Below are 7,818 nucleotides of genomic sequence, written 5' to 3' on the forward strand. Positions count from 1 at the left end.
ATTATGTGATTTTTTTCATTAATAGGAAGAAAATTAATTCTCCATCTATTTGTTTTGCATATCAAGAACCCCGTTATCTACAGACATTTGATTGGATAACAATGCCCTCATATACTGACAACCTGCTGATTGGTTTCTTTTACTATTACCCAATGTAGCACATCCCCTTGGTATGTAGGTGTTCGCTTTGTAAGTATATCCAGCTGCTGAGTTCACCGAAATGGGCTGAGTTAATCAGGTGTGACTGATTGCCTTAATTGATGGGGGAGACACAGCAACCTTTTTCTCAGAGCAACAACATCATGTAATTACAGAGGAAGCAGTATAGCTTTTGTGAGTGGGGCTAGACACCTCTAATGACTTTAGCCAGGCAAAGGGTATTATTATCTCCCATTTTAGAGATTTAAAAAACTAAAACTAATATCAGTTAAGTAGGTAACACCTCCAAGGTCATACACAAAAATGAAGAGCAATTCAGAATCCAGGTCTGTTTAACCCTAAAGTCTATGTATTAAGCAGTACAACCAGAATCGGATAGATTGGGTTATAGCATATATAAGTACAAAAAAGATATTTCTAGCTGGTCTCAGCTCACATTTCTGAGGCTGCATATAAATGCTTCATTCGTCCTGGGTCTTTACTTTCTTGGGATTATAATATTTGACTTGTATTTTCAGCTTTTTAGGGAAGTTCCTTCAGGAAGAATACCTCATACAATGACCTTAAAAATCACTCCTTTGGGGGCAGCTGGGTGGCTTAGTTCTTTGAGTGACTGACTCTTGGTTTCAGCTCAGGTCCTTATCTCCCCAAGTTGTGGGATCAAGCCCTGCATCAGGCTCTGCGCTCAGCATGGAGTCTGCTTCAGATTCCCTCTCTCTCCCTCCTCCCCCTTCCCACCTTTCTCTCTCTCTTTTTCTCTAAAATAAATGAATAAATAAAATCTTAGGGGGAAAAAAATCACCCTTTTTCCTTGTCTAGGCTTCCAAGACTGAACTGGGAATTGTGCTTTTATTTTTTCCAATTTGTGGCATGTATCCTCTCAATCCAGGATAGCCTTCAGAAAGTTATCAGTTATCACATTTTTCATGAGTGTTGATTTTCCTAAGAGGAAGCCTACTAGAGCCTTCACATAAATGAGACCCTTTGTGACTTGCCTCCTCCCCCAAAGACCTTATTTCTTAGAGTTCTCAAAGAAACAAGCAGAAGCAGCCCACACTGGAGACCCTTGACATATGTAAAAGGAAATTTCCATCTCTTCTTTTTGACAATTGTTTACTAGGCAAATGTGTCACTTAAACTCTGTTCCCCTCTCCCCATTTAAGTCTCCTGACTACCTAATGCTTGTCTTCAAATGGGGATTCTGAGATGTAGCAGCTTCCTTGCCTGAATCATTTCCTGCCTTTGGACCTTAGACTTCTCATCTGTAAAATTAGGAGGCTGGGCCATCTATTCTCTATAGACTCTCTCTACATCATAATTCTCAGAATTTCTTCCTATGAAAGAGAACACTTGAGGAAAGTAATTCACATTCTCTATTTCCAAAGAACATAGAAAAATTATATCATCATCACTTTTTAAAATATAATACTGCTTTCTCTCTCTCTCTTATTTTTCAGGCTTTACCTTGAAATAGAAATATAGTTTTATTTAGGAGAATAGTTGTACAATGTGGAGAAGGAGGAAGGAGTTTTCATCATATCCAGATATATATTTACTCTCTCTACAATACCGTCCGGTTATTTCACCTCCCTTTCTTTACACGTTGGTAAAATAGGACAAATGATACGGAGTTTATAGGATATTATGAAATTCATAAGAAAATACATATAAAGCATCTAGTAGAGCACATGACTGATATCAATACAGATTACAATGTTAAAAAATATTAATACTGCTTAGAGTTTATAAAAACTCTGAATACCGTAGTATTTTTTTTTCTAAAGCCACATAGCATAGCTCAATTGGGCAAACACTTACACTGCATTATTCGTAAGGATAATTTGAAACTGCACAATGGGTGGAGAAAGAAAACTGACCTCCCTAAAAAGCTTTTCCATATCTTTCCCTTCACGTCCATTCTTATATTCAGGAAAAGGAAGTGAAAGTGTTGGAATGTCAAAAGGAAATAATGTTTTTCCTTTTGTGAATTTATATTTTCAGCATTCTTTCAGATTTAAAGTGTCAGCATTTCAATATATGTGTTTGATTTCTAATGACCTCCTAGCAGAAGTGTTTTTTTGTTCATGAAGAAAAATGTTTATTCTAAAAAGATTATGCTCATCCCTCCAGATCACAGCTTTATATTAACTCCTTATAGCTTTAAATAAGATTATATTAACCAGGTCTACATTAAAAAATCCATTTCCCTGATGATTTTCATTAACTAGTTATGAGCAAAAACTCTTTTAAATATTAGTTTAACAGATTATTATTTGCTTCATGATTAATGAAACTATTAAGAGTTATTGTTTGATTTCCAGGGGATGAACTATTTACACTGATGTTCAGTTAGGAAAAGAAACCACTTTAGGTCTCATAAACAGAAGGAATTTATTTTAGGAACTGATTACCAGGTAATAAAAGATTAAAAACCGATTAGGGGACAGCGGGGCAACCCTTAGATTTACAACGACAGGAAGCCACTACCATCACTCCTAGGGCTGGAGGGACACTGAGAGGAAGTGGACAGTAGGACACAGGCCCAACCTTGGGGCCAGAATCAGAGCAACAGTTGCTGTGAGCTGCAGCCCCAGAGATTCAATTGCTGCCAAATACGCCACCGGAAGCAGGGATGGCAAAGGGGAGACGTGTTCCTCTTCCAGTCTCCAACCTCCCCCTAGTCTTCATTGGCCAAACCTACCCTCTTAGGAAAATACAGTTCCAGGAGAAACAGGGTAGAGGAGGGATAAGGCTATGGATGGATGGATCTGAGAACAAAAAGGGCTTTAGTTGATTAGCCCAAGAGCCACATTTCGGTTCAAGTTGTAAGCTCCTGGAGGACTGGAACTGTGTCTGGTTTCCCAGCATATACATGCCATTAATTCAGCACAATGGACAAGTTGCTTAATATGTATTGACTAAAAAAAATCCATATGTGTCAGACATCCCGTAGGCTCTAGTCAGATCCTCTCAGCCACATGTATCTGGAGCTCTTGGCCACTTGTTTTACTCCAACTCCCACAGCAGCTGACTTAGTGAGCATAACCCAGCAGTGTGTCTTGTCATCCATTTCCCAATCCAGAGGAGCCTGTTTAGTACCCACATACGTATAACCTAGGGGTTAATGTTCCATGGGAGATTGAAACTGGAGATGCCTTTGTCTCCCTTCTTCCCTCCAATGAAGTACTGTTGTTTATGAACATTTCCAGAAAATGATCCCACGGTGCTAAGCAGTGAGTTGCTCTATATACCAAAAGGCGGTGTCCTTGGTAAATGACTTGCTCTCCTTTCTTGCCTCCTTCCCTGTTTGCCTCTCTTCTGCTTTCCAGGGATAAAAACATTCCCTCATGAAATACTAGCACCTAAAATTTTGCCTCAGCCTTTGCTTCCTGCAGAACCCAAGCCGAGGCACTGGTAAAACCAAGAAGCAGCACAGTTAGAAGTCAAGAATTATAGGTTCAAGTGTGAGCTCCATCTTGACTCAAATTTAATTTACTTTTTTCATGAACATTTATTGAACAGGTGCTCTGAGCAAAGCATGGTGGTGTAGGTGCTAGGTGCTAGGACATAAATTTGAAAAGAAATGGGTCTTGGTTCTCAAGGACTTCACATATTAAGAAATGACAGAGGTGTAAATGAATAATAATGTCCTCATCTGTGAGATAAGAATGTCTTTTATAGCTCAAGTCAGTGGTTCAAACTTCAGACTTGGAACATAGTGTCACAAATAAGTTGTTAGCCTCAATTATCTGCTATTTCCATCCTGATCTATGCAGTGTCTTGCCATTATATAGATCAGCTTGAATCCTGAATATCAATTGCCCTCAAAATATATTTCTCCTATAGTATTTAAAAATGAGAATTCCATCTTATGTCTAACCTACACTTGGTGATTTTCCTAATGAAATAATCAGGGATGCATACAAAGATACATGGACATGGATTTGTATGCATTCCCTGATTATTTCATTAGGAAACAACATAAATGTCATCAGAAAATGGCAGCGCAAACAACATAAATGTCCAACATAGGCTAAAAAGATTATGTAGCATTTCTATGGTGGAATACTAAGGAATCTCTAAAGTGTATATAGATGTTTATTTATTGCATAGAAAGAATGTTGGGGAGGTTTGTAAGTGGGAAAAATTCATACTTTCAATCAGTAGATAAAATATCCTATTTCTATAAACAAATTACATATATTCACACAAATCTAGATGAAAATACAAAACAATGGTTGCATTAGTTATCTTTGGATGGTAGTTTATCTGTATAATTTTTCTACTATAAAGATTATTTATGAGCATAAAGACATAATAACTTTAAATAAGGTACTAGAAATAATCTAACAGTCAATTTATTCCCTCAGGCACCACTACAAGGGAAGTGACAAAGTATTATTTCTTATATCCTTCCTTCTGTTAATCTACTTTAAAACATCAGTGATACTAAACATTTTCTCCATGTTAAAGAAAACAAATTAATAAACAAAAGAGAAATTCCCCTCTGTATCATTTTACATTAAACCTTCATTTTTATGAGGGATGCTTATAGCTTAACAACTGTGATATCTCTTGGAGCTCATTAAATTGGGTTTCTTTCTGAATAGTAAATTAACTGTTAGTGAATTATAACCTGGAATAGAATGGAACAAACTGGTCCAGTATTGAAAACACCTGGTTTTGAAATCAGAGTCTTAGTTTCATCGTTTTGAAATCAGAGTCTTGGTTTCAAATCCTGTCTCCTCACCAACCAGCTATGTGAACTTGCAACTCAGTTTCTTTACATGAAAAATGGGAATAAAAAAATCTGATAAACAATTTGTGAAGTTGAAATGAGATAATGTCTGGGAATGGCCTAGCACAGGGCTCAGTGCAGAGATACTTTATCAATGAAAGCTAGTTCTTTTCCTTCTTCTTCTTTTTTTTTTTTTTGAAGATTTTATTTTTTCTTTGACAGAGAGACAGAGAGAAAGCACAAGTAGGTAGAGCAGCAGGCAAAGGGAAAGGGAGAAGCAGACTCCCCACTGAGCAACAAACTCAATGTGGGGCTCAATCCCAGAACCCTGGGATCATGACCTGAGCTGAAGGCAGATTCTTAACAAACTGCACTACCCAGGCACCCCCCTTTCCTTCTTTAACCACTTCAAAGCCTGTAAAGAAATAGAAATAAGAAGGAAGTATAGATTATACATTTGGATGTATCCTAATTTCCTCTTCCCTGGATCTTTCTACTACTTTGAAATATGAAGGAAATAAAAACTGGGATTGAAAAAAGAAGAAGTTAAAACACCAGTGGAAGGCTGAAATGTCATTACATCTATATTGCATTTACCCAAATTTATTTCTGAGTGGTCCCAATTTAAAACAAATACTTCTTTTACCATTTTATAAATTGAAATAGATTATTCACATATTTTCTCATTTAGGAGGGGTGTTATCTTTTAGAAGAACAATTTTACTGTAATGTACTTTCATGTGTCAGAAAATTCATTTTTAGAATTCATATTGCTGCTAATGTATCCAGTTAAATGATTCTCAATATACTTCAATGTATCAAATCCTACCAAAATGAATCTCTTAAGTATAAAAATTAAATCTCTTTCCTGTCATGTTCATACTGTTAAACTATGTGGAACATTTAAAAAAGAAAGAAGAACAAAAGAAAAACAGAAAGCCATTTTTCAATAAAAGTTCAAAATTCCCCAGAGAAATGAATTTGTCCTTATCATAGCTTCTTCTGTAAATGGACGATTTATCCAGAGAAAAATAAGTAATTGGGTGAACATCAGAAGACATATTGATATGAATACAGTTACAGGTATATCCTAAATTTGCTCTCTCAGGGAATCTTAAAGAACATTTTCCTCTTGATATGGCCAATCAGACTTTACTCTTGATTTTTATCTTTCATCCCCTCATTTTCAGAAGATGCTTTGTTGCCTTTCTTAGAGTAAAAAACAGCTCTTCTTCACGGTCTACAACCATATCTGTGGGGAAATTCCACCTCCTAGGTAGAGAAGAAAGGTATGGAGAGCTGGGAGGCAGGGATAAGAGGTAATAACAATGACAGGGAAAAAATGGTGCTTATGACAATCTTGAGTTAATCCACCCTATTCCTTTCCAGAAACATAAGGATGGCTGATGAAAGAGCAACATGGCCCATTGTCTCTCTGTGAAGTCCAGAGTAGACTAAATATGAGTTAACAAAGAACAACACACACTGACTGGGGCCCAGTACCAAGTCTTTAAATTCTCAAGGTCCTTAGACCTCTGAGGAGTAGAGAGCTGGATGTGGTATTGGGATTAGGGTCCCTTAGGGTACAGGTTATATATCTCTTCACATTTAGGAGAACCACACATTTTAAAAGTAGTTTTCATATTTCTTCATTTTCCTTGTGTCAAGACTATTCTAGAATGACCAGCCCCTAAATCATTAATCCTACTCCATTTTCAATTAGAAGTTTCAAAGCATCTTAAGAAGTAAGTTCAATTAGACTTCTGCCAAATCACAACGTGATGGAAGGAAACCTATACAAGAGTTAAATGTATTCTACTTCTCCATTTTTATGGTTGTTTTTTTTTTCTGACTTGGAGAGTCATGTTTTTATGTTTTCTGACTTGGAGAAAACCAAAACAAAGTCTGAGACAATAGAAAAGAGAGTGACAGTGTTGGCTCCCAGGCACAATTACACATCACATGAAGCAAACTGTGAGAAAAGGAGCATTGAGAGGGTTGAGAAGCAGAGTGAGCAGGAACAGACTGCGTCAAAAGATGGATGAAACCACACTGATGATAACATCTGGAGAATGCCATAACAAAGCTAGTTCAACTCCAAAGAAACAGAAAACCTCCCAGAAGGTGAGGGGCTGAGCAGTGACAGTGCACAGGCTTAATAAACAGCAGGAATACCAGACCCCATTGTGTCACTCGGAAAAATCTATCTGAAAACAAGGCAAGGCTGGGCAGGCATGGGGGCTTGAAATTCACACAGCAGGGTGAAAACAAGAACATAGTCACCATTTGTCTGGTGGAAGTAGAAGGCAGGGCACCCTCTATTAGCTAATGTTTAGAGCAAGGGACCCTCTGTTACCTGCAGTACAAGATGGGGCACCCTGGGTCAGTTGAAGCAGAGGGCAGAGCTCCTCTGGGCTGGCTGAGTGAGGGGTATGGTTTCACCCCAGGTTACAGTATCCTAGGCAAATCAAAGAAGATCAAGGAACACCATTTGAAAGAAACATGATAAGACACTTCCTCTTCATAAAAGCCTAGTTATAGTGGTTTTTTAAAGATTTTATTTATTTATTTAAGAGAGAAAGAGGGGGGAGGGGTAGAAAGAAACAACAAGCAAGGGGGAGGAGCAAAGGGAGAGGGAGAAGCAGACTCCAGGCTGAGCAGGGAGCCTGATGCAGGCCTCCATCCCAGGACCCTGAGATTATGAACTAAGCTGAAAGTATATGCCTAAATGTGACTGAGCCACCCAGGTGCCCCAAAGGCCTGCTATTGTCTTGCTTAGGTATCTCTGAAATTCATTCCACAGAACACATTACTATCCTACATTCCTTTAGAAAAGCTACTCTCCTCTCTTTCGCTTGCAAAGTATCTTAAAATTTCTGCATCACCCCTTTGCTCCTATCCCTGGAGCTCTATGCTTTCTG

Source organism: Lontra canadensis, unplaced genomic scaffold (genome assembly GCF_010015895.1).
Source record: "Lontra canadensis isolate GAN:19392208 unplaced genomic scaffold, GSC_riverotter_1.0 scaffold140, whole genome shotgun sequence".
Taxonomy (NCBI): Eukaryota; Metazoa; Chordata; class Mammalia; order Carnivora; family Mustelidae; genus Lontra; species Lontra canadensis.